Genomic DNA, 23,964 nt, shown 5'->3' with positions numbered 1-23,964 from the left:
TTCTCCCCAGTCCTTCACGTCGCAGCTTCCGGAGGAAGTTGAGACATTGCTGAGCCTTCTTCAACACACGGGAAATGCGATGAAGTGGACCCCAAGGTATTTTAGCTTGCACCCTTCCAAGTGTGTGTGGCATTAACTTTGTGTACTTTGCAACCACAGGCTTTATGAAGTTCTCTGTCCATTTGCATTAGTGCAAATGTTTGGATGCAGTTCGGACACATTCAGTAGGCTGGATGCGCTTAAGGTCAAACCGCTTAAGGCGGTTTCTGCTGTATGTATATTTGACGTTTATGGCCAAGACAAGTTAGTCATAGATCATCCAATCGAAAGACGAGAAAATCATGACATCAACGAAGGTTTTGATGCCGGATCCGTCAACCCTGAGCTGAAATCTGATTGGACAAAATGATTCAAGTTGACAGTAGCAAGAGAAAGTAGTGCATCCAGGCGATGAACGACAAAATGAAAAAAATGAGACCATTTTTTTTGACTGTACTATAAACAATTTAATGCAGCATGAATGAAGAAACACACCTATGACATGTTTGACAGCGTTTCTTGGACCGTGGTGCAGAACTAACGGGCTCTTTTCGCAACCTCAAAGTGCCACTTCCTGCCGGAACTTCCACAAGGTGCGTTAACATTTTTCTTTTTTTTTTTTTTTTTTTTTTTTGTTGAGGAATGTGTGGCATTGCAGTTTTTATTTCCTCCCCCTCGCCCCGAGGAAACAGCTTGAGATTGTTATTGTTTTGTGAGACGCTGCATTTGTCAACATTGTTCCAGTTAGCCCCGGGCCAATCCCTGAGGCAACTAGAACGAAAGAACCACCGGTGTGTATGCGCCACTTTACAGTTACTCACGTCGACCAATGTGCTCAAGTTGGAACAAAGCCGCAAAATTAATTAAAGCCCATTCAAGTTTGTAGAATTGAAACTGCTAGCGAGATTTGCATATAATCCCCCCCCATCCACAAACATATTTATCTGTCCAAGCACCACCATAATTCTCAATAAAATACAGTAAAGTTGCCCCGCCCCCCCCAAAAAAAAAAAAAAAATTATAATTCCAAATACAGTACTTTATCTTTGTTCAACTATCGATGCCAGTGCCATTTGTGTTGGATAATACAATTATGAAACTGTAACTTTTTAAAAAAATTTTTATTATTATTATTTTGGAGTCCGGTCAGTGTATTCTGGGAATTAATACATATACAGTATGACGGCTTTATTTTCCCTTTCACGAATGATGTAATCCTCTTGTGTTGATCTTTTGTTCGTAAAAGAGCCATAAATGCCACATTACGGCATTTGTTCCATTATATCGCAATAGCTGCTAGTAAAGTGGAGCACATTTATCAGACAGGAAGGGGGGAAGAGGCCTTGCGTGCAAAATCCAAACATTGTCGCCGCTTAAAGAGATTTCACAGTGCGTCCTGTAAACTTTGCTAGTGTGGCCTTTTTATGCGTGCTCATTTTATCATGCGTGACCCACCTCCTTTATGTGTGGATAATAAGGTATCCCCCCCCCACACACACACACACACACACATACTGCCACCATAAAAAATTCAGATTGTTGCCGCGTCTGATAACCTTTAGTAGCTTGTGGCCTTTTAAAAGTCCCCGGCGCTCTGAATCACCCAGCTCCCGGCCCCATTTGTCCGCCCTCTTATCGTCGTCCTCCTCCAAAGCCCCTCATCCTCTGTTTCAGCCGTTACGAGGTTGACCTCAAGCTCCGCATTAGAATGCACACCTGGTGTCCGACCAGCTGAACAATGCCATTTTACATTACGCTCGTATTCCCTTTTCTCTCTGCCGCATCGCTGTGTTTACAGGGGGCCGCCGGTGCTTTTTTTTTTTCCACCCCCCTGCGGATGGCTGGGGAAATGTCACGGAATGCTAATGGGCTGCTAATGCTTCGGCGACGAGGGGCAATGTTGGTCGGTGGGGGCGGCGGTGTTGGTGGGCACTTGTCAGCGTCCGTCAATCGGCATCTCTTCAGTTCTGCTAGCTTTGTCAGTCATTCAGGCAAAAACGTGACACGTTGTATTAGTGCTGCTCGACGCTTGATCAATGGAGTAAAATAAATTGGGCCTGTCTGGGAGCTATCAACACCTGCGGCTAATGTGACTGTGGCTAACGGGGTTGAATTAAATCACAGGGGAAATGCTAAAACCCAAAAAATATATATATATTACGCTACAACATCTCACCAATAGAGGATTGTACCATGCGACAATAGTGTAATAACAGGAAGTTGGGCATTTGGTTTGAAGCAACCATCTTACCGATTTTGGAATTCCGTGTCTTGTATTTTTGATGAACTCCTTTTTGGCCCAAATGGGCACCAAGTATACTGGCTAGTTGGGCAGGCTTAATTGAAGATTTTTTTTTTTTTTTGATTGATTTTGACAATGCAAAGGCAACGTAATCACAACTTCCAGCTTCAATTTAGTTTGCAGTTATAACGCTTTTCCCATTTCTTCCGCATGGCATGGCCGTGCACGCATATTACAGCGTTTTCCGTGGTTTTTAGATTTTCAGTTGTCTCTCAGCTTCTCATTTGGCATGCAAAGTAACTTAATCATTAACTACTTCTATCCATCATGCATAAAGGTTGTTTTTTTGTTTTTTTTTCTAAGATGAGATTTGCCACTTAACGTAGTACAACGGACGTTTGTAGCTTGAAAATACAAATGTCTTAAAATGGGTGTTTGTTGTTGAAAATAAGTCCCCATTTTGTGTCTGCAAAAACGTTTTGTTTGTTTTTTAACCAAATGATATCGCCACCAACAGTCATTTTTGTAGGGTAGTACAGGCATCGTTTTGGCAACCTTTCAAAAAATATATACATTTTTTTTTTTTTACTAGATGCTTTGCCAGGTCAGCATACACCGCCACAACGTGGAGCCGCGATAATTGTTCATTCATACCTCTGTGACAGCGTCACTCAAAACCGAGCATCTTTTATATGTCCTGTCATGGTTTTGACACATGCCCTCTGATGGATTCTGCGCCAATGAATCCCCGGCTCCGTCTGAGCTACGCTGACATAATTTATGCGCGTGCCCTCCGGAAGCAGGAGCTCGTAAGCGGGTGCCGCCGCGCATAGCGAGCGCTCCCCGTCACAGGCCCCGAGCCCGCCGGCTCACGGCTCAGACATGTGCATCATGTGATAAGGACAAGAAAGACCCGCTTGAGTTGTGGCCACTGGGAGGCTTCGCGCGCGCACACACGCACACGCGCGAGAGCCACACTGGACTCTTCTCCGCACTTTGTGCCTCAGTGCCGCTGCAGGCCATCAAACTGCACTTTGTAAATCACAGCTAATTTCTGCCTAATTCCACAGCGATGATTATATTGGCGTCCTATAAAGTTGAGTTAGTGCCAGGTTACTTTTTGAAGGCTATATAAAATTACACGGGCATAATAAACATGTTGAGGGCCACGGTCGTAATTAATCGGGGGATGTGTTTTTTTCCTGATGAAGGCACACAATAAAGGAGACAATAAATGCACTTGTTTTTATTGTTTCTGCTTCATACTGTGTTTATGATTTCGTCAGCAGTTTTCCAACTTTTTCATCTCGAGGCAAAATCATTTCTAAGTTATGAAACACCTAGGACCATCAAACTCTTGATTAGTTTTCATTTAGGCGTTTATGTTCTCTGGCCACTTCATTAGAGGTCGACTACACCTGCGTAAGATAATAGGAAATCGTCAAACTTTCCTGCCACACTCTGCCTACACACAAAAACTCAATGATGCACAGTTTAGTCTAGTATTTTTGCAATATAAAAGAAAATAAAAACATTTTAGCGATGAGACAAAATCTCCAAGGGCAAACTTTCTTTCTTTCTTTTTTTTTTTAACTTTTTTTGGGGGATATTCGCAAGAATTTTTGGTGGGTCTTGTGGTGATAGGCATGCATATAAATTATAAAAAGAAAAAGAAGAAAGTAAGAAACTGGTTTTGGGAGCTGAATTGACCAACTCAACTATTTGGATGTTCATGTTTTCTAACGAGTTTGCCGCCCTGCCCCACCGATAGATTTAGTTGCAATCGGATCAAATCTCAAGCAATAAAGTGAAACTGGCGTTGGGGCTCTGAATTTTCACACCAGTGGAGAACAACACTTTTGTTCCTCACGGAACCCAAGTCTCATGAGATTTGCCGACCTTACGCGTGAGGAGAGTTGATTCACCCTTGAGGCGTATTTTTCCACAACATTTCAGGCACGTTGGGCTTTGGAGGTTGCATTTGTACTGAAAAGGAAATAATCTGATGTCATTTCATTTTGACCTCAGGTCCCCGCAGTACACACTCCCCTTTGTCATTCCTCCTAATGAAACGATCCCTTTACAAAAGTGTGCTGGAAATTAATTTGCAAGGCTCCTGAATGAAGACAATGGCATCCATCGTGCATCCACGTCACGTTCATCAACTCTGAATAGTTTTTTTTTTTTCTTTTTTTTTTTTTTTTTTTTCTCGCCCGCAGCTCGATCATTGCTCGCAGAGCTAATTCAGATAAAGTGATTTGTTTACTATGACAATAATGTTCTCTTCTCCTGCGACTGTGGACATGCATTGAAGGTAAAACAATGCGTTGTACATCTTCCACCTGATCCCAGTCAATGCTCGTGGCTGGATCCACACCGCATGGTTGAACTGCTCATTTGCCGTTTTGTTTTTTTTGGCTCTTAAGAGGCACAATCTGGAGCATAAAAAAAAAAAATGTATGAAATTGAATCACTTCAGATTGGAATCAGGCTTCTTCCAAATTTGGATAAAAATCCGTTTGGTGCCAATGCAAGTTATTTACTAGTAAGTAAATACTACCATTATTTTCGCTTTGTTACGTTTCATTGCAGAGTTGTTAACTTCTCTGTATACTTGTAGGACGGATAAGAATGTCAAATAAATCTGGTATGCAGAATTTTTGTACATCAATTTGATCAATTTAATGGCATGATGGCGCCAACAATTGCGGCACTCGACAGATCCTTTGAGTTTTGAGTCGCCCATACGCTCCGTTTTCAAATTGTCATTCCGGGATCATCATGGACGGCGAAATGAAGGGGTGGCGGCGGACGCGCGGCTATCGGGAGGCAGCCGATGATGGAAAAAGGTAGTACGTGTCGATGCAATTTTTTTTTTTTTTCGCGCAAAAAGGCGGCGCCGATGATGACAAGATCCAAAGGTCCACGTGTCATCACGCCCAATGATGGACAACGGGTGGGTACAGTGCCCTCTATTTTGAGGCGGCCAACAGCTCATCTGATGGGTCGGATGAGGCTCGATTTACACTGAAGGTCCAATAACAATCGAGTGGCTCTATTCAATTTTTGGGCGACTATTTCAATATTTATTCCAAGTGACACATAACCCATCTGAAATAGTTTACACAGTGTTAATCAGTGTTCACTGCTCAACATTAATTTTGGGGGAATCTTCCAGTTTACTTTAATTTACAAAAGCAAGTCAGTGTTGCCAATTTGGAGACTTTTGACTCCAGAAGCAACCAACAGACAACATGAGAAGAATCATTTCCTTTGGAAGGCAATCTCACAGTCAATCACGCAACATAGACTACCTGTACATATAAATGAGTGAAACTGTGACTTGTTGACATGTTGGGGGTAAAAAGCCCATTCTCAGTCTTGTTTTTTGTTATTCTGTAGTTTGAAGTGTCACAAAAAACAAAGCATTCCTCTCCTCCTTTTGTGAGCTTTGGTCCTTATGTCACAAAACAAAATCCTGAAGATGAGTCAAAATGCTCTTAAACGGCTGGCGATATGACAACTTTGAAAATAGCTGGCAGTGAATGAGTTAATGCTCAAGGGAAAGACTTCAAAGCGTGTTTATCAGGAAAAAGAAAGCAAATCCCAGAAGGGGCCAATGAAAAGCAAAACTTGAATAATGTCATCGTCATTTGCGCTACGGTGAAGTGGAAAGAAATTGGTTCGAATCGGAAATCGTATTGTGAAAAACCAAATTGGAGATTGAATTTTAAGGCAATATCTCCCAGCCCTCCCTCGCACTCAATACCTTCTCCTCACAATGTCATTTTTTTTTTTTTCCTCTAGCGTCTCAAACAGAACAAAGCGGATCGATGCTAGCGCATTTTGCCGTTCACTTTTGGAGGTCGGCCTCTCCTTTGCTCTTCAAATAACATTGCGGATTCCAACGCCTGACGAAGTAGATGCTATCTTTTATAAGACAAGAGAGACCAATGGCTAACAGCCTAACGCTAATGACCTTTTATTGTCATCCGGGTGAAATATGAACACTCCCCGGCACGTGAAGGATGGCTCTCTTGCAAACAGATCTTCAAGGGCGGTAATGATAAGCTCTTGTCTCTTCCTAGTCAAACAATGCGGCGTTGTCAGGGGGCAGGAAGAGCAGCTCTCTCGTCTTTATCCCAGCGTGGTTCTTCCCGGTGGGGGGGTTGTATGTCTGTATGTTCGAGTCAGGATTGTTTGTTGACCCTCCGCTGGCTTTGCCGTCTCCTTCGTTCGCACCAAAGTACACTAACGTGGCCTCAAAGTCCCAACAGAAGCAGCTCTCTCTCATCATTGTGCGGCGTCCAGTCAATGCGAGTAATTGGCAGGAGATGGAGTTTTTTTCTTAAAAGAATCTCATTTTCTTGTCGCTTGCGTGGGTAAAATCAATTATCTCAAGACCCTCGGGCGGCCATTACTGCATTAGGAGGACTCCGCAAGCACACGCGCTGTCAATGTCTCATTTTTCACAAACAGTTTATCTTCAGGCTCAAAATCTAACAAAGCCTCAAGTAAGCACAGAGGTGAAATCACTGTTACCCCATAAAATATAAGGACAAGGTAGAGCAGTTTTGCATCGCAGTGTGCAAGTCAAAATTGTCCTTTTTGCGCCTCCGTAAAGCGCATAGAATAGCAAAACTATAAGACGCAGATTTTCAAGTTTCTCCGAACCGTGGTGATCCCAAATTGCTTCGTTGGGCTGGACACATTAACGTTGCCGCAACGCGCTCACGTCACCTACGCATGGGACATAGGCGCCGAGGCAAGCTCGATGCTAATCCCGCCGAAACCAGCTAGCTAGCGTCGAGCTGTGGCTAAACATGTTGCGTACTCTAAAATAGCGGACAATTTCATTTAAGTGTCTGAAGAGAAAATTATACAAAATAGTGCTACACGCGTAGCTACACAAGACCAGAAATTAATTGTTACATCACCTGGGATGGTGGCCTAGATTACAAATATATTAATATAGTGTATTGAATATTTTTTTTCTCACGTAATATTGTGACTTTATGCTCTACAATTGCCACTTGGAAATTCACCTCACACTGCCGACCCAACCTGACCTGACCTGATTCCTTCCCAAACCCAGAGGATGGCATACGCATCCTACCATGCAAAAATCCGCCCCGCCGTTGTCAGGGAAATGTCTCATAGCAGCTGTCAGATGTGTCAAACAAACAAACAAAACAAAACAAAAAAAAACAACAACAACCCCGTTCGTCCTGCCAAAGTGCGTGGAGGTGTAGTTCGAAGCCGCGAGAGGAAGGCCGCTTCATGTCAGGCGTGTTCAATTGACATTACCAGCATGCCCGATGAGGACAAGCCAATCACAGTGTGAGTGACACCGGCACAAAAATGATCAAAAGAAAAAAAAATATATATATATTTATATCTTTGCAATCCATGAGCATTGAGGGTCACGGGGCGCCCACCAAGGAGAGAGTCGATGAATAATTTGACACCTGCAGGCTAGCAGCACCAGAAATGGCTCTTTTTGTGTGACAGCATAGCTCGCTACAATGCACTATTCAGGCCACAGAGATTTTAGCAAAAATCGTTGGAAAAAAATATTAGCATAAAGTCGTACCTACAAGAGTAGATCAGTAATTTTACTCGGGAAACCGAGTAATAATATAAGGGTATAAAGTCATAATTATGTGCAAGGGTTGCAAATTGACTTTCCTGTAATATTCCAGCATTTTTCTAAGTACAATTGTGGCTTTAGCTCATGTGCTGTAATATGACAAATTTTCCCCCCATGTGAAATCACAATTTTATGTTTGATATATTGCAACTTTTTCATATAAAAGTTTGCCTTTTACTTGCCTAAAGTATTACAGCTCTTTTCACTGAAAACTTCTACCGTTGCAACATTTTCACTCGAAATTGTTTTCACGATTGTAATATTACAACTGCTTCTTAGTTCTCAAAACATTTTTAAATCAGAACAGTTATCCCCGAAAGTCAATGTTTCTATTTATCATATTTTTTTAAGTGATGCAAGGCCAAAATTGGCAGTGTGGAGTTCAAAGTGTCATCACTTTGTTTTATAGCTTTCTGTAGCACTCCACGACAAATGGAAAAACTCCTTTTCCGTGACTTCTCAAACTTCTCACACCAGCCCCCTTTGTATCTTCTGGACCTTTTGGCTGAAATCTCTTAGATACGGACTAGGTCATAATTATTAAAATTCTTCCCCTGCCTTCAATGACCCTATCATTCCCAAGTATATCAACTGCGCTTTTTTTTTTTTTTTTTTAAATCCAACTAATAATTTTTGAGCATTACTACTGAGCACAAGAGGTAACATTGTCCATCTCTGTTTGGTGTTCCGATCAATAATCTCCTTCACGTCTGCAAACCGAACCCTCCTTGAAAGACATCTATGCTCACTCGCCAAATGATTGGCCCCGCATAGAAAAAAAATATTGCACTTCAATGAAACAGCGCTGCCATAAACCCCATCATTATTTCATCTTTATTGAAGCCGCAGGAGAGGGGTCATTGCGGAGGCAGTAATTTGTGGCGCACGGGGCAGTGGGATGCCTGTGTAGATTAAATGGACCTGATACAACATGTAGCGTAACAACGTATACAACGTTTAAGAGCAGTTTCATCAGAGATAAACCAAATCAGTTATAACCAGCCCCATGTTAGTTTTTGTTCCCCAAATTTGAAAAGCAGGAAGCTCTTAATTACTGTATGTTTTAAATGAGCGGAACAATTAACATTGTGAATGTCATCCACTAAAATTGACGCCAGTTTCAGGTTTTTTTGTGTGTGTATTATCATTTTATTCAGACATATTTTCATAATAAGCCGTTTACGGTACTCACAAATCATTAGTAAACATGTCTGAAAGGGAAACGTGTCATGTCACACGTAGCAAGATGTTCGGTGCAAATGTCCGTACAGCAAAAACACTTGTGACTCCTCGTGGCGACTTCTTCGACGAACTGATGAACAGGATAAACCAAATCGGATGCAAGAAGCTTCCTTTAAACACGAGTGGAAATAAACTAACCCAACATTGTGGAATGTCTTTCAGTAGAATGGACAGCATCCTCCATACAGTATAAGCTTGAATCACCGGTGATAAACATTCCACCGCTTTTACCGTGAGAAAAAAATAGCTGATACATTGATGTCGGAAGGCTAAGCTCGGTCAACTATGCGGCACAGCGCGGCCTTGAATGCTGAAAAGTTTTATTGCTATGGGAAAAGTCTGACACAGGCGCCAAAACTAATTGAAAGTGTTGGATCTCCGCATCGAGTTTTCACGGCCAAAAACAATGTCGCCAGGCGTGACACGAGCCCCGCTACTGGAATGATGACTATCATCCACAACGGAACACACACACGCCAGCAGGTTGGCATGGCAACAAAACCGATTAAAAGCGCATAGTGCGTCGTTTTTCAACCTAGCGTAGCTTATTGTCAAGCGGCGCGGCCATGTTGTGTGAAATGACAAATCAGCAGCTGCAATTCCCCCAATAAATTTTCTGCCAAATTGCGTACAAACAGTGAGTGAGAGAAGATCAACCATCCGCTGAAAACATGCAGCATGCCAGCTCAGCTAACTGTTTCGTGGAGGATTTGCCATCCATTAGTTGCTGCCAAAAGCGTATGGCTAGCCGAGACCGCCGCTAGCCTAAGGTGAGCAGCACTGTTTGTTTACAAAGTAGCTATGTGGCTAGAGCACACTTCATGACATTGATCTTATTTATTTACTTTTTTATTGAAATTACAACAAAAGGCCTGAAATGTTTGGATGAAATCAAACTCACAAAATGTAGTAATTGGACCATAACAGGAACCGCCTTGGAGGAGGTAATAAAAAAAAAAAAAAACGGCATAATGCCACTCCCAGTTAACGTTTACTATTAAACTAAACATAAAACAAAGAGAACTACACGTTGTGTATTTTAACAAACAAAGGTCTTTGGCAGTTTTTTTTAACAATCACAATAACCCTCAAAAATCCTTTTTTTTTTTGCCAGGCCTAATGTGTGTGCAATTTTTGTTCTTTTTTTCACGCAAAATTAGACTAGCAAAATCAGCGCATTTTTCATGACGAACAGTGCGTCGCCACGGCAACAGCGTTCCATGAAATAAAAAGATTAGGTTTTGCAAAACGGGGCCAGATTTGAAAGAAGAAAATTGCACATACGTCAAATTTGAATGAAAACAAAAACGGGTGGTTCTGCACTACTAAGTGTTCCGTCCTTAGACGTGCCATCGTTTCCTTCGCTTTCTGCGGTGGCCTAAGCGCAGCGTGAATCACCGTGAGCACCTTTTGTCCTACGTTCTCGCGGCGCCGCCTCCTCTTCGCTTCAAGGTCCTGGCCGAGAGAGTTTTGTGGCGCCTTTAAAAGACATTTTATAGGAGATTTTCACTTAAATCACAGTCACTAAAGCCAGACAGCTGTAAAATGGACTTTTTGTGCCATAGCGCTCGCTTTCATTGACCTTCCCGCGCTTGATAGAAGCATCAGGAAGCAGGCGGTCTGGTTAAAGTGGAAGGTTTTAAGTCATCCTCTCAGACATTGTGACAGCGTTCCTGGGATCTTATTTCTCTTCTGCCAATCAGTGTCTCCATTCCACGTCTCTCCTCTAAACTTATTTGCTTTAGGCGCCACCTTCCTCCCGTCCCCTCGCTCCCTTTTCCTCTTTCATTAACCTAATCGCTCACCGTCTGATTTTCCCCTGCGCTTCCCCCACCCCGTCCTCGGGTCCTTTCCGGCGCATATCCCAGAGGGGACAATGGTGAAGGTGAGCCAGCCGATTAATGTCCGGCTGATGTACTGTCCCCTTCTGTGGAGTGACCTCCATTAGGTCCCAACAAACCGTCCCACGGCACACTCACAAAGGCGGCCGGTCGAGAGTGGATGACGTGGATGGAGAACCGGCACTGATTTGCAAGATCACTTCTTGAGATGCGTATTGATTTTTATGCAATGAGAATCATTTAAAAAAAAAAAAAATACAATTAACAGTCAATGTAAACCATGCAAACCAAATCGGAGGAGAACTTGATTGTGGGCTAGGGTGTAATTCTATTAACCGCTAGATGGCCGCACATTTTTTTCTGAGACGGTTTAAATTTGATCCGCAACAGCAAATAAGAAGTTATTTGCTGGCAAATAAATAGTCGTCCCCAGTAATCGTGTTTTTTAAGTCGAAAGAAAAAGACGGCTGTACGTTTATAATATACATCTTTGGGCATGATTCTTGACATATTGTAAGATGATGATTTAAGTTTGCTAGTTTGGGAAAAAAAACAAAACGGGATGTTTTCAGCATTTGTTCATATTTACTGAATGTCATCCGCTGTAATCTTGTTTCTTAAGAACAAAGAAAATGATCATTTTGGGTTGATTTTATTTCATGATTATGATGTATTTTGTGCTATAAGTTAAATCGGTTAGTTGGGCTGATGGAATTCCCTGGACAAAGTTTAAGAAAAAAAAAAAAAAAAGGTTGAATAAAAAAAACTAAAACCTTGGAGAAACATGTTTTTCATTGGACAGTAAAACCAAAACTGTTTTGAGGTGGGGTAACAAAACGAAACAATTAGCAGACCGGATTGTTTGCCTCACCATCCATCTATGAAGAGATCAAAGCAACTCCGACTGGATTTGGATGCCACGATGATTCTGCAACAATACACGTAGTGACCGCACGTACGTTTTTTGTCTCTTTTTTTTTTTTCTCTTCTCCGAGACGCGTAAACGGAGCGAGTTAAAAAGTTTGAGATGAGGTATTATTTTCAATTATTCATGAGGCTGTTCATCAGGGAAGCTCTGGCTCTCCATTACATTATTGGTTTATGCAAAGCAGTAAACTAACTGGCTGCTGGAATATGAGTGCGCGCGCGCGTGTCAGTAAGTGCACACACGAATGCATTTGGTTGTGTGTCATTTGGACACACTGACAAATTAGTCTGGACTAGAAAATGGGGAGGAAGTGGAAAGCCATCCAAGCAACCAGACCTCCATCCATTTTGAACACAGCATGTCGTCGTCATTAGGCGCACGGTTTAAATTGTTCACAGGTATCAATCAGGTCAACAGTGAAGACGGTCGTATTCTCGTGGAGAAAATGTCGCACAAGAGTGACATTACCCAGGACTGAACATCCCTCCAAAATTGGCAAAACCTGGCCAGGTTGGCTGCCAAAAGGCCCACAGCAATATTGAAGGAGCTGCAGTCATTTCTGGCAAAGCACTGACTATTTAATACATGTGACAACAATCTCCCGTCTGCTTTCTGTGTCTGGGCTATGGGCTGGGGTGGCGATCTCATTTTACCGAGCAAAAAAAAAAAAAAAGAAAGCACACTTGAACTCTCGATCACATGTGGAAAAATGTGCGCTAGTCTGCTGAAATCAAGGTTGAATGTTTTGTCCGTAATTACAAAAGGTAACGTCGCTCATCACCATACCGACAGTGACGCGTGGTGCTGACACCATCGCGCATTTTCGGCTGATTTTCTTTGGCCGAAACTTGGGGCGGTAGTCAAGGTGGAGGCAGGGGCGTGCAGAGGGCGGGGCAATTGGGGGTGATGGCCCCTCAGGTTGTAGGTCACATAGTGGACTAAGTTTTGAAATGATTCATCATTTCATTTTTTTTTTTTTTTTTTTATCACAAAGAGAAGAGGTGGGTGTGTAGACTTTTTAAACACGTGATAATATGACGAGGTGATTCATTTGTACGGTTCCGCAGTCGTAACAGCCCTCAAAGCGAAACCATGGCTACAATGCGACAAAAATGAGTTTGACTTTGGGCGCTGAGAGAACTGGCTGCGTGCGGATGAATCAAATGCCCTTATAAGTCAGATCAAAGGACCTTGTTTTAATATCAAGAAGGAATGGATGATAGGCTGAGGGGAGGGATACTCCCCGAGTCTGACGCCATCTTTCCTGCCAGGCTGGCGTACGGTACAGTACGTGCCAGCTTGCGTCATAGGGAGTAAGAGCAAGAAAGAGAATCATCAGATGGGCTTTGATATCCGCCCCTCTGTGGACTGGGTGGTGATATAACACCGCAACGGCGCTAAATTTTTCACAGCAGATGAAATACTGTTCGGTTGGCTCCAAAGAGTAACACGGCCGCGTTCCTTTGAACGTGAAGAGAGCACGGCACGGCACGCGGCTCTGGCCGGTTTTGTTTGTTGTCTGTGCGCTGTCCTCTGCTGCACCTCGCCCGTTACGTAAAGCATCAAGCATTCTCTTTGTTTGGCCTCACGGCAGCGGGCGGGGCTCCCTGGCGCTGAGAGCGATGTAAACGCATTCATTGATCGGTGCTGGAACAGCTGGCAGCTCAAGTGAGGAACGTTATCTTCCGACGCCCCCCCCCCCCCCCCCCTTTTGTGTCAGCTTAGTCACATCCTTGCGAGATGACTTGAAGGCGCGCAAGGACCGACGTGATGATGTCGTCTTTCTCTGCAAAAGTTCACATGTACAAAACATGCCAAATAGAGTAATGGCATCTGAAAACAAATCACGGTTCCAGGTACCCTAATTTCACAATGTTCAATCTTCCTGAGTATTCGCCCGATTTAAGATGGCCTATCATGATTTCAGCAGCATATAAAAAAAATAAACGGTACGATCGTTGCTGCTTAACTCTTATTTCATATGAATCTTATTGCCTTGTTTCAACTGCATAGAACATATTCTTGAAAGAAATATTTTCTGTCTGGGTTTCACCAGCTATCAGTTTAAACATTGAAAATGTTAACGCTGTGGTCGAGGTGACAGCGGTAAAAGTTAAGATGAACATTGCAATAATGCAACCTGGTGTCACATTGTAGTTGTTCTTGTAAAGAATTAGGATACGATAAGTGCATTTAATTTACTGCCTCTGCGCTTTTTAATGTTGTTTATCCCCATCTAATATTCTCCTACAGCACCGAGTGTCTTGTTTTCCGGGACGTCGTTTTATTTTATCTCCTCGTCTTTTCCCCAACTTCACTCGTTCCTTCAAGGTGACGCTTGCACTTTTTCTTCCTTGCTGCCCGACATTCCCAAACTCGCAAATGAGTTGCGTCCCCTGAAAAGAGAGTTGTAGAATGACACGTTGATCCGGCGGGGCCCTTGTTTGTGTATCGCGGCCCAAGGGATCCACTCGGGCAGACACGGCCCATATGCTGCTTCCTGATGGTCGTTTGTTTATGGCGGCATCTCTAGGGACGCCGAGTTGGACCGCAGCTGGGTCGGCCCACGGGTGATTGCCGACGACTTGGCCCAGCTGTGAACCTCTGTGCTGGGACACCAAGGTCCCCCGTGGTGCTCGCCGCAAAGATCCAGGCCCGCATTGGACGCGGAAGATTCCGGTCAACCATGCATGACCGCGGCCATGATGCCTTACAGTACGTATACGTCATAAATGATCTTGTTCAGGATCGCTGCAAGTTCGAACCTCTGCCTCACGGTTCCGGGTTCCTGGATTTGGGTTTCTCTTTGGCTTTCACGCGCCTTCCTGTGCGGAGTATGCGATTTTCCAGTTTTCTCCGTTAGTCTCTCCCGCATTCCAAAAAGGTGCACGTTAGATTCTAACCATTCGAAACTGTCCATCGGTGTGAATGCTTGTTTATGTGTCCTGCAACTGGCTGGCAAGTAGCCCCGGGTGCACCGCTGCTAGGATAGGCCCCGGCTCGCCCCCCCCCCCCCACCGTAATGAACTTAAGCACCATCGAAAATTGGTGTTTGAAAGATGACCGCAAGGGCTGGAGAATATCCCAGTGAAACGAAAACTACACTCAGGATTGGTTGCCGGCCAATGGCAGTGTGGCCCTTTCACATCTCAACTGGCCCGTTCCTGGCTCGCCTTCTTGCCATCTGGAGTTGAATTTGTTTTAACATTTTTGCCTCTTTAAAAAAATAATTACATCTCACCGAATTTAGAACACAAAATAAAAACGATGATGACAAATCCCAAACTCTGCTAACCCTGCGTGAAACACGATGCTGCCGATCCACATGAGACTTTCCATTTGCGCGAAGACAAAGAATCAGTCAGCGCGCAAAAAAAAAAAAAAGAGAGCCACGTGAACCACGATACTGGAAAAGTATTTTGTGCAAAAGTGAGGCCCAAATTTGCATACGTACTGCACTTGACAACCACATTCCCTTCACGCTAGCGATGTCTTTCCACCGGTGACGTGGCTTGACGCCACACAAGCTATAATTACAGCAGCGTTGACTGCAGTACAAAGAAAAGGAAATTATGTCTCCGGCTTCCTCCGAAATTTCCTGTGCATGCATGACAAAAGCTGCCGAGGAAAGGGGAAAAAATAGCAAGGGGGCAAAAATTAAATACGCCGCTACGTGTCGGCGTTAAACGTGTTAGCCCGTTGGTGCGGTTTAGCCAGAGCGGTGACATTATCAGAGGCGACCTCCCCGCCACTTGCGTGCTAAGTGGACACAACTGTACACAAATTGCACATTCAGCACACAATGCTATGCACTGTACGCCGCAAATCTTGTGTGACACAAGATGCTGGGCTGACCTTGCCCCCGGCAGCATTCAGAAACATTGCGCCTGACACAATTAGACTTCAGCAAATTAAAAAAAAAAAAATCAAATGAACCTCCCCACAGCGGCGCAGCTGGCAGGGATGTACAACAATGTATTTTTAACGCAGGCTGAAGAATATTTTATGAGAAGACGCACCAAGATCTCTTCATTTTCCTGGACATGCCCACTTTTTATCCACACGCAAAATGTCGGATTTTGGAATAATCCCTGACTTTAATACCGACATTCAACCTGTCAGTCATAATAAACTGCATTGACCGGTTGTAATGTCACTCAGTATGTGTATACATGGTTAACGATTGGCGCAGTACAGTGAGCTTGAGTACCATAAAAATATTGATATTAATACATGACGTATGTTGAAGCCACATTGAATCTTTTTTTTTTTTTTGCGTTTGCAGTTTTTGCGTGAGCGGCAGCAATCCTTTTTTTTTGCCCGAGAGATTTCAAAAACCTCCAGCACGTTCACGCTTTTACCATCTTGTCGTTGTACTCGCTGTCTCCCGTCGCTCGCCTGTCATGCCGCACAGTCGCTTCCTGTCTCCTCGCGCTAACGAGCTCCCTAAAGTCGTTATGAGCCCGATCAAGGGCCAGATCCAATAAAGGACGCGCGCGTTTAACCCCTTGAGAGCGTGAAATGGCAACTAAGCAGCGAAGGACGACAAGGTGAGGTCAAAGTGCGCCTCCCCAAGGCTGGGAGAGAATGATGGAAATGATGCTGACTAGATTGCCCTTTACAGCGAAAATAATCATACGGTGAACCTGTTTATTGCGAGGGATACAGTCCACAATAAGTAAAAAATCGACACTATAGAAAGTTTGTTTTAATGTACTTAATGGTGCATTGTCGACTGCGGCTCTCCTTTCCCACATTCAAGGGCATTATGATAAGAATATCATAAAACGATGTCAAAAATTTTAAAAAATGCGACGTAGCTGGGTACAGTCAACCGGAATATAGTGAGGAAATGTGACGATAAAAGAATGCAGACGCTTCATAAGTGTTTGTCGTAAACGAATTCTCGTCTCGTGTCTATCTCACAATTAGCCGCGCTCTGTTTGTGCATTTTTTTCTCAATTAGAAAAAATTACAGCGGAGAAAAGAGCTCATTACCGAACAGGGACGACGCTATCGCAGCCAGCTAATTGGTGTCATTTAGTCTGCGGCATGGTGGCTAACTTTGAGCCGACGCAGGTCACCAGTAGATTAACTGCATGATGATGCCATCTGTTTTCTGCTGCTGCCATCTCTGTTCACTTTTTTTGCAACAAAAACGGCATGGTGGGTTTACATAGTGAGGGGAAAGGGACAGTTGTTCCCTCCTCTATAGTACAAGCTGGCGTTTTGGAATTTTTTGAACATTTTACAAAAAAAATAAATAAAATCAGTTGGACACATCCGTGGGAATCAATGACGATTAATAATTGTGTTGCAATGTTTTGATAAAACTTTTGGATTCAATAATTTGTCCGTGCTACATTGTAGTGTAGCTTGTACTATGAGGGACCAGCGCAGACTCGTGCGGCACTTGTAACTATTTACGAAGGTGCGCAAGCTGTCTTTTCACCGTATCGTAAATAGTCACATGAGACATATGTAACACTGATTGCACCCTCCCGCCTCCTCCACCCCGCCGCCTTAACGAGCGTTCGGCAACCACATACCTCACTGTACCTCACGCCGTCCTCCTCTCCCGGCGAGTTCAGGACCAGCCAATTTAGACACAAGCCGCCCGAGAGATCTGCCGACGGACACGCTTGTTTTATTCCATCCCTGTACCAGGCGAGGCTTTTCTTCCGCCGTGGGAGGTGAGCGCGGACGTCCGGGCCTTTCTGAGGGATTGAAGCGTGCAAATTTGAAACAAACAAGCAGTAAGAATGAAACGTTTTGAGCATGAAAAAAAAAAAATGTAAATTTGACCCAGTTTGTAGTAGCAGGAAAATAAGTGCTGTGCGAGGGAGGTGACATACATTTTTTCCAGTTTAGAAGCTGGCAGCTAATGAGCAGCTAGCTACACGGAGGGCGAAGCGATGGGTCACCGAGCGGGTCACAAAGGAGGGATGATTGCTATGCGGGTTGTAGGTGGGAGCGGCTGGTACACGATCTGATGGCGTGGAGGCAACCTTAATGAGGCGCACTCGCCGGGCCTTAATCGCTGCAGTGCACCGTGCTAATGCTCTCTTTGCTCTACTAGTGATCACTTTACTTGCATTAAGAAGTTAACCGGCAGGAGGGAGGAAAAGTGTCCTATTAGAGTGGTCTCGCAAGTGGAGCGAGGTGTAAGTGACGGTCTTTTTTGCTGTAAATAAAAAAACGTCCATCCATCCGTTTTCTGTAGCGCATGGGTTGGGTCAAATGAATAACTCACAAAACAACTAAATTAATGATGTTTTGTACAAAACCCCAAGCCCATGCATTGATAAATAGCACAACTTACCTCAAATTGGACATATTATCCAAGTTTGAAATGATAAATGTAGTTGTTCTGGTTCATCACAGCAAACCTTCATAATTTACTTAATTTATATAAATAAAGAAATATTTTATCTTCAAAGCATTTCACCTATAGCTTCATGCAGGGACATTCGACTAACTAAATTACTTTATTACACAATATTTAGTGACCTTTTTTTTTATTCATTTTTACAGTCTTTTTCACCTTCCGTGTTTGGGTCTGGAACGTATCCCCGCGATAAATGGGGGCTCACTGTACAAAGCCATGAAAACTTCCTTAATATGTCTCCTTTAGCAAACAGCAAGCAGGATGCGCCATGAAGTCAAAAGACTTTGTTAGCCTCTGATCCTTCAGGTAGCGTCGGCGTCGGTACTCCCGCGGGAGCCGGCGTCTTATTCCAGAAACCGAAGCCGCTCGCTCGTGGATGCGGTGTCAAAGCGCAAACGCGCAACATCAAGCGCCACTCAGACCTTCATGTTGAATCTTTAAGACTCTCGCGTTTCATGTCTGCGCCATCCTCGCTGCGGCGTCGCTCGCGAGTGCAGCTCTTTGAATACCAACGCCCCCCCCCCCCATCCGAGATTAAACAGCGAGGCCAATTGTCAAGTCGCCGTCATTTTTTTTAAATGGGGGGAAAAAAAAGGGATGCTTTTAAGCGCATGTGTGTGATGCGCAACTATTCGCTTCATTTGTGAAGATATACTCATAACACAACTTGTCAGCTGTCATCTCGAAAAAAGAGTAACATTTACATCTCTGTCTTGGAACTTAACCAGAGGAGTCTGCTACATGAGGTCAGATAATAATATCTCGGTGTAGCCGTCAGTGTGTGGCTAGTCATTCCAGTCGCTCTCTGCTTCTCCATCCATCCATTTTACTCTTGCCACTCTGCTCCAAATACCTGCAAACAGTCAGATAGATAATATGCACGATGCAATTTCGGCCAAGCTTGCCCCCTAGTGAGGAACGCGTGCTCAGGTGAACTCACATTTCAGAGTGTAAAAAAAAAAAAAAAAAAAGGACTTTGAAGTAAGTCCTTTTCCTCCCTAAATTGTAAAATTAGGATCAGCCCGGAGATGTTATTCAGTGCTCTCCTTTTGACTTTCATTATCAGTCCAGATTTATTTTTATTCTTTCCGTCTGCAGCTTTGGGCTTCCTGCGTGGGTCAAAGATTAAAATCTGATTCCTGGGAATAAAGGCGCAATCCTCAACACGTTTTTGTTGAATCGCTCAAAGTATCTCAAGTGTCCAGCGTCCGCCTACGGGGCTTTGCTGTAACGATTGAACAAAAGATGACGAAACGCTCCCAAATAATTTTGAGAAGCAACTTTTATATGTATTTTCCAACCCAGAAACAAACTCAATCACCGTCCAAATATCCATTTAAAAACAGCTCATTCCCTCCCCAACAAGCGCTCTAATAATTCCATTAAAAATATGATTTATTCATAGGAAAGTGAAATAGATTTAAATGCTGGCTCTCAAAACTTACATTTGTCATCCAAAGTGACACCATTAGTGAGCTCGCATCAGATTATCATATTGATTTATTTTGTCTGACTGAAGGCCACCATTGTCAGGATGAATAGGAATGAGTCAACCCCGTCAAATTAGGCTTTGCGCTCCTCCAGGAAGCTGCAGGAGGGGTGGGATGCGCCAGGGCTATTTTCCGCCCGGCGTGATTCATCAACACCCCTCAACTTTGAAGGCGTAATATCTCATCTAAGCAACTTTGAACCCAGAACCTCAGGCCCAGGAAGACAAAAAAAAAACGCACATAAAATATTTCAAGTGGTGGCAAGCACATGGAGTTAGCGGCTAGCGCCAGAAGCTAACACAGCGGTTTTCTAACTTGAAGGAAAACAAAAAACTTTCCAAGTGACTAATTTTGCGCCTGGATGAGATTTTAACCACTTTGGACAAGGTCAGGACGTTTAGGTTCACGGCGGCGGCGGCGGCGGCGGCACGCCTGGGCGCTAAAATGACAAGTTGCGCCGTAACACTCGCAAGCAAGCAGGGGTTAATTGCTGGGATTCCTCGCTGCCGCCATCGCCCTGCACCAGTGACTAATTTAATAGCTTTATTAGGGCAGCTTTCAGTCTAATTAAACGCCTCTAATCTCGTTTGGCAAATATTGCGAGGTGCAAGTTCAAGGTGCTCCCGGGGGTGGGGGGGGCCCCGGGGTTCGCCTCGGCGCCACGACAAGCCGGCTTTACAAGCGTGGCGTTAACATCTGCCACTTGTCATGCCAAATACAATCAGACTGTCAGATGGAATGACATTTATTAGAACGCATAGGTGGGCTGTGTACCTGGGCCTTCCGCCTCCCACTTTCACCACTATTACGTCGCAATTATAGAAAGCATCAATACTAGACTCAAAGGCAATATAACAGCACGCCGTTGTGCCGTGTGCATCATCTCAAATAGTTCAGAATCAATATGTACCGAATAGACAGAACAAAACATTAAAAATATAATCTAATTGCTTTAAGAGACTGTTCCATTACGAATATAATCTTAAAGTCAGCACTACGGATTCTGAAGGCCCGGGCAGATTACATTAGGGTGGTAACAGGGAGGCTGAAATCTGATTGGACAAAAGAGTGACATTTATAGACGTGCACTGGAAGCAGTGCGGCCAAAAGAAAAAAAGGCCAAGCTCCGAGAACGGATTGTTGGCAATAAATGAAAACAACTTAATGCAACAATTATGACAATTTAGGTTATTAATGTAGGTTTTGCTGGCCCTCACCACCGTTGTTAGAACACTGCCAGAGTTGCAGTTCAGAACTTGACAAAGGAACAACAAATGGCCCAGCATGCGATTCCGCAGGAGCTGCAATCAAGTCATTTCATAACACTCGCCAGTGAAAATTCAAGCTAATCAATGACATTGTTTTCCCCTCCTGCAGCTCAGTTGGCGGGAATCACGTTCTCGAGTGGGCATGGCAGACAAAACTGCCGTGTTTTGTTACAGCGTCAATGTAGGAGTTCTTCCAAAACCCGACTAGACAAACATACTAAAGCCATGCGGTCGTCCGCACCTGCGGATGGCTGACAACCGCTCCAGGGTGCACCCCGGCGTTCGCCCAAACTCAGCTGGGCGTGGACAAGTTCATCAACGAATGCAATATAAAACGACGAATGAATGTCCACATTCGCATTTGACCTCTTCTAAGTCCAACAGGGATCATTTGCCTCATCCCAGAGGGTGAAAGGGATTTTTATGTTACTGAAAATAACACAAATACACGCCAACTCTGCAGCCGTTTGAATCTCTCATAAAAAATTTTTAAAAAAAGACTCTGGAAAAAGTCATTTCTATCCTCTAGAAATCAACAGCAACAGTTTGTTTCCTCAGAAATGCAGACTCTGGATAAAGGTAGACACGTAAGATCATATAAATGTGTCCCAAAACTGACAATACACTTTCTTTTTTTCTCTTTTGCTTTTAGGTCTCATTCAGAAGTCCATCTGGCGGCCGGCTTTTGGCATCTTAGGTTTTGCAAGTTCTCCTGTTGCCCATGGCTCGCCGATTGACATCGGAGGAGCGTTGCATAATTGCCGCCCGGCAAGACAGTTTTTTCTGTGCCCGACTGCAGTTCAGGGCCAGTTTGAGAAGCTTTATGGCCATAACACTTCTCCAACGAGAGCGGCGATAAAGCTTTACACGTACTGACCTCAGCTCGTTGAACATCATAATCTTCTGCTCCAAGCCTTTCAACAACTTGAAGTCAGTACGGCAAAAGCTTTATCACTCTCCGAAGTCTCCGCCGAAGCAAGTTTTTGTCGACGCTGGCTCCAGTGCTGCCCTTTGGATGGATTTTCCCTGGCGTTGTGCGAGCGCCTGCTCTAGGAGTTCAGTGTTTTCATCATGGGTGGTAGCAGCAGTCCCGCGAAGCCTGCCTGGTTTGTCAGAAATTTGAGCTTGTAATTTGGAGTGCGTGTTGAAGCAAAATGTTCATCCGATTTCATTTCATTCTCAGGGCGAGACTTCTCAAACTGCAGTTAGGGGCGGAAGAACTTTGGCGACGCTGCTCCGATGTCAGTTGGCGAGCCACGGGCAAGGTCATGATATACTTACAAAAGATGTCCGTCCAAATGATACCTGAAACGAAATTGAAAAAAAAAAATAAAATAACAAGGAAGAGTATACCGACTTTTGGGATACCGTGCGTGTATATAATCCTCATTGTCATTTCAATCCCTTGACTGCTCCAAGGTATGTAATCTGTCTGTTACCTGGAAAATAATTCTACGTTATGACAAGGGCAGCACGGCGAACTCACAGGGCGACGGTCCCGGGTTCGAATCTCATGCTTCCTATTTGGAGTTTGCACTGCGGGTGGGTCTGTAATATAGCCCCGTTTTTTTTTTTTTTTTTGCAAAAGCCGTCAATGACAAGCTTTCCGCTGCGCTAATAGCCTTCTTAATGTCGTCAAACAATGTTATCTCCAATTTTCTTAATTTATCCAACCACAGTTTCGCATCCATGTTTCCAGTCCAAATTTAAAAAAAAAAAAAGGACACCTCGCAGCGGGGGGACGGCAGCGCTCGGCCGACAATTAAAATAACTTTTACAGTAATTAAGCAGAATGAAATGAAAGCGCACAGCGCGCCCTCCAAGGAGAGTGTGGCGCGTGTAATTGGATATTCCGTAATGGTCCGCGCAATTAAATATGCATTAGGCGGAGCGGCCTATCAGTCGGGCGACGATGGCGGCGGAGGCCTGGTGTCGATCGAACTGTAATGCCGCTTTTCAAGTTTGCGGATGTCGCCCGTCGCCGGGCGTGTCCTCGTGACGGCTCGTTAATAGCCTTGACTGCTTTCGTCACGTCGTCAAAAGGGACACATCAGGGAAATGCGCTTTTTCGATGCCGATTTCCGAAAATGTCTGTGAGGAGGTCCAGGCTCATTTATAAAATGAATGCCGACAATGACTTGACAGCTAGGCTGGGTTAAGATCCAGATATCCAGTCTGGCAATCATCTCAAATCCACAAGGTAAGCAGAGCTGCATTGAGCTTTGTTGGCTGCACAGATTACTCGACGTGAATGATTTAGGAGAGATTATTGAGCAAAAAAAAAAAAAAAAATGTTCCTGGTTTCATGTGTGTACCCCCCGCTTGACTTGTAGATGGTGCAGCAGGATCAAGCTAAAGGCACGTTGAACTCAAGGCAAGGCGCGTCGCAGCGATTTTGATCACGCGAGAGCGCTGCGTTTGCATTAACCTCGGCTCGCTCTTGCTTGCCCACATACAGTATGATTTATAATTCAAGCGCAAGGCGGGAGATGGGAAATGAAAAATTGATTTGAGGGGAGCGCCGCGGAGATGATTTCTTTTCAATGTCTGATTTCCCACAACGCCTGCGCCCGTTTTTTTTTTTTTGTTTTTTTTTGTCTCTCGCTGGAGTTTGAGGTGAAGCGGGGCTACGAGCGCCGGCGTGTTTCGCGGTCACGCCTGCGTGCGGGGCGCCAACATACACCCAAACATGTTCACACGGCTCGTTGCGTCAGGTCTCGAAAAAATGCGACGTATTGGCTGGCTGCAAACCGTAACGCTGTATTCCACTTTTGATTTGAAACGCTAACCGCGTCTTGAAGGCCTTTTGAAAAGAGTGTTTCGAACTCAAGTCTTAGTGGGGTTGCAAGCCTGGGTTTGAGGTTTCAGCCCTTGTT

General features: G+C 44.2%; 1 protein-coding gene across 12 annotated transcripts in view; it reads left to right on the top strand.

Annotated features, from left to right (window-relative positions):
- Positions 1 to 22,437, top strand: part of LOC147128220 (MAM domain-containing glycosylphosphatidylinositol anchor protein 2) — a 178,373-nt gene extending 155,936 nt beyond the window's left edge. For 9 of the 12 annotated variants that reach the window (XR_015083825.1, XR_015083824.1, XR_015083827.1 and 6 more), the window contains 5 exons: positions 11 to 96; positions 553 to 632; positions 14,476 to 14,657; positions 21,741 to 22,194; positions 22,272 to 22,437. The gene's annotated coding sequence lies outside the window, so the exon portion shown is untranslated. The remainder of the gene's footprint in view (positions 1 to 10; positions 97 to 552; positions 633 to 14,475; positions 14,658 to 21,740; positions 22,195 to 22,271) is intronic. The other 3 variants (XR_015083821.1, XR_015083820.1, XR_015083822.1) reach the window with 3 other exon arrangements.
- The last annotated feature ends 1,527 nt before the right edge of the window (positions 22,438 to 23,964 follow it).

The sequence above is a fragment of the Filicampus tigris genome, chromosome 20 (assembly GCF_054856515.1).
Source record: "Filicampus tigris isolate MCC_2025a chromosome 20, RoL_Ftig_1.0, whole genome shotgun sequence".
Lineage (NCBI taxonomy): Eukaryota > Metazoa > Chordata > Actinopteri > Syngnathiformes > Syngnathidae > Filicampus > Filicampus tigris.
This window is presented reverse-complemented; position numbering and strand designations above follow the sequence as displayed.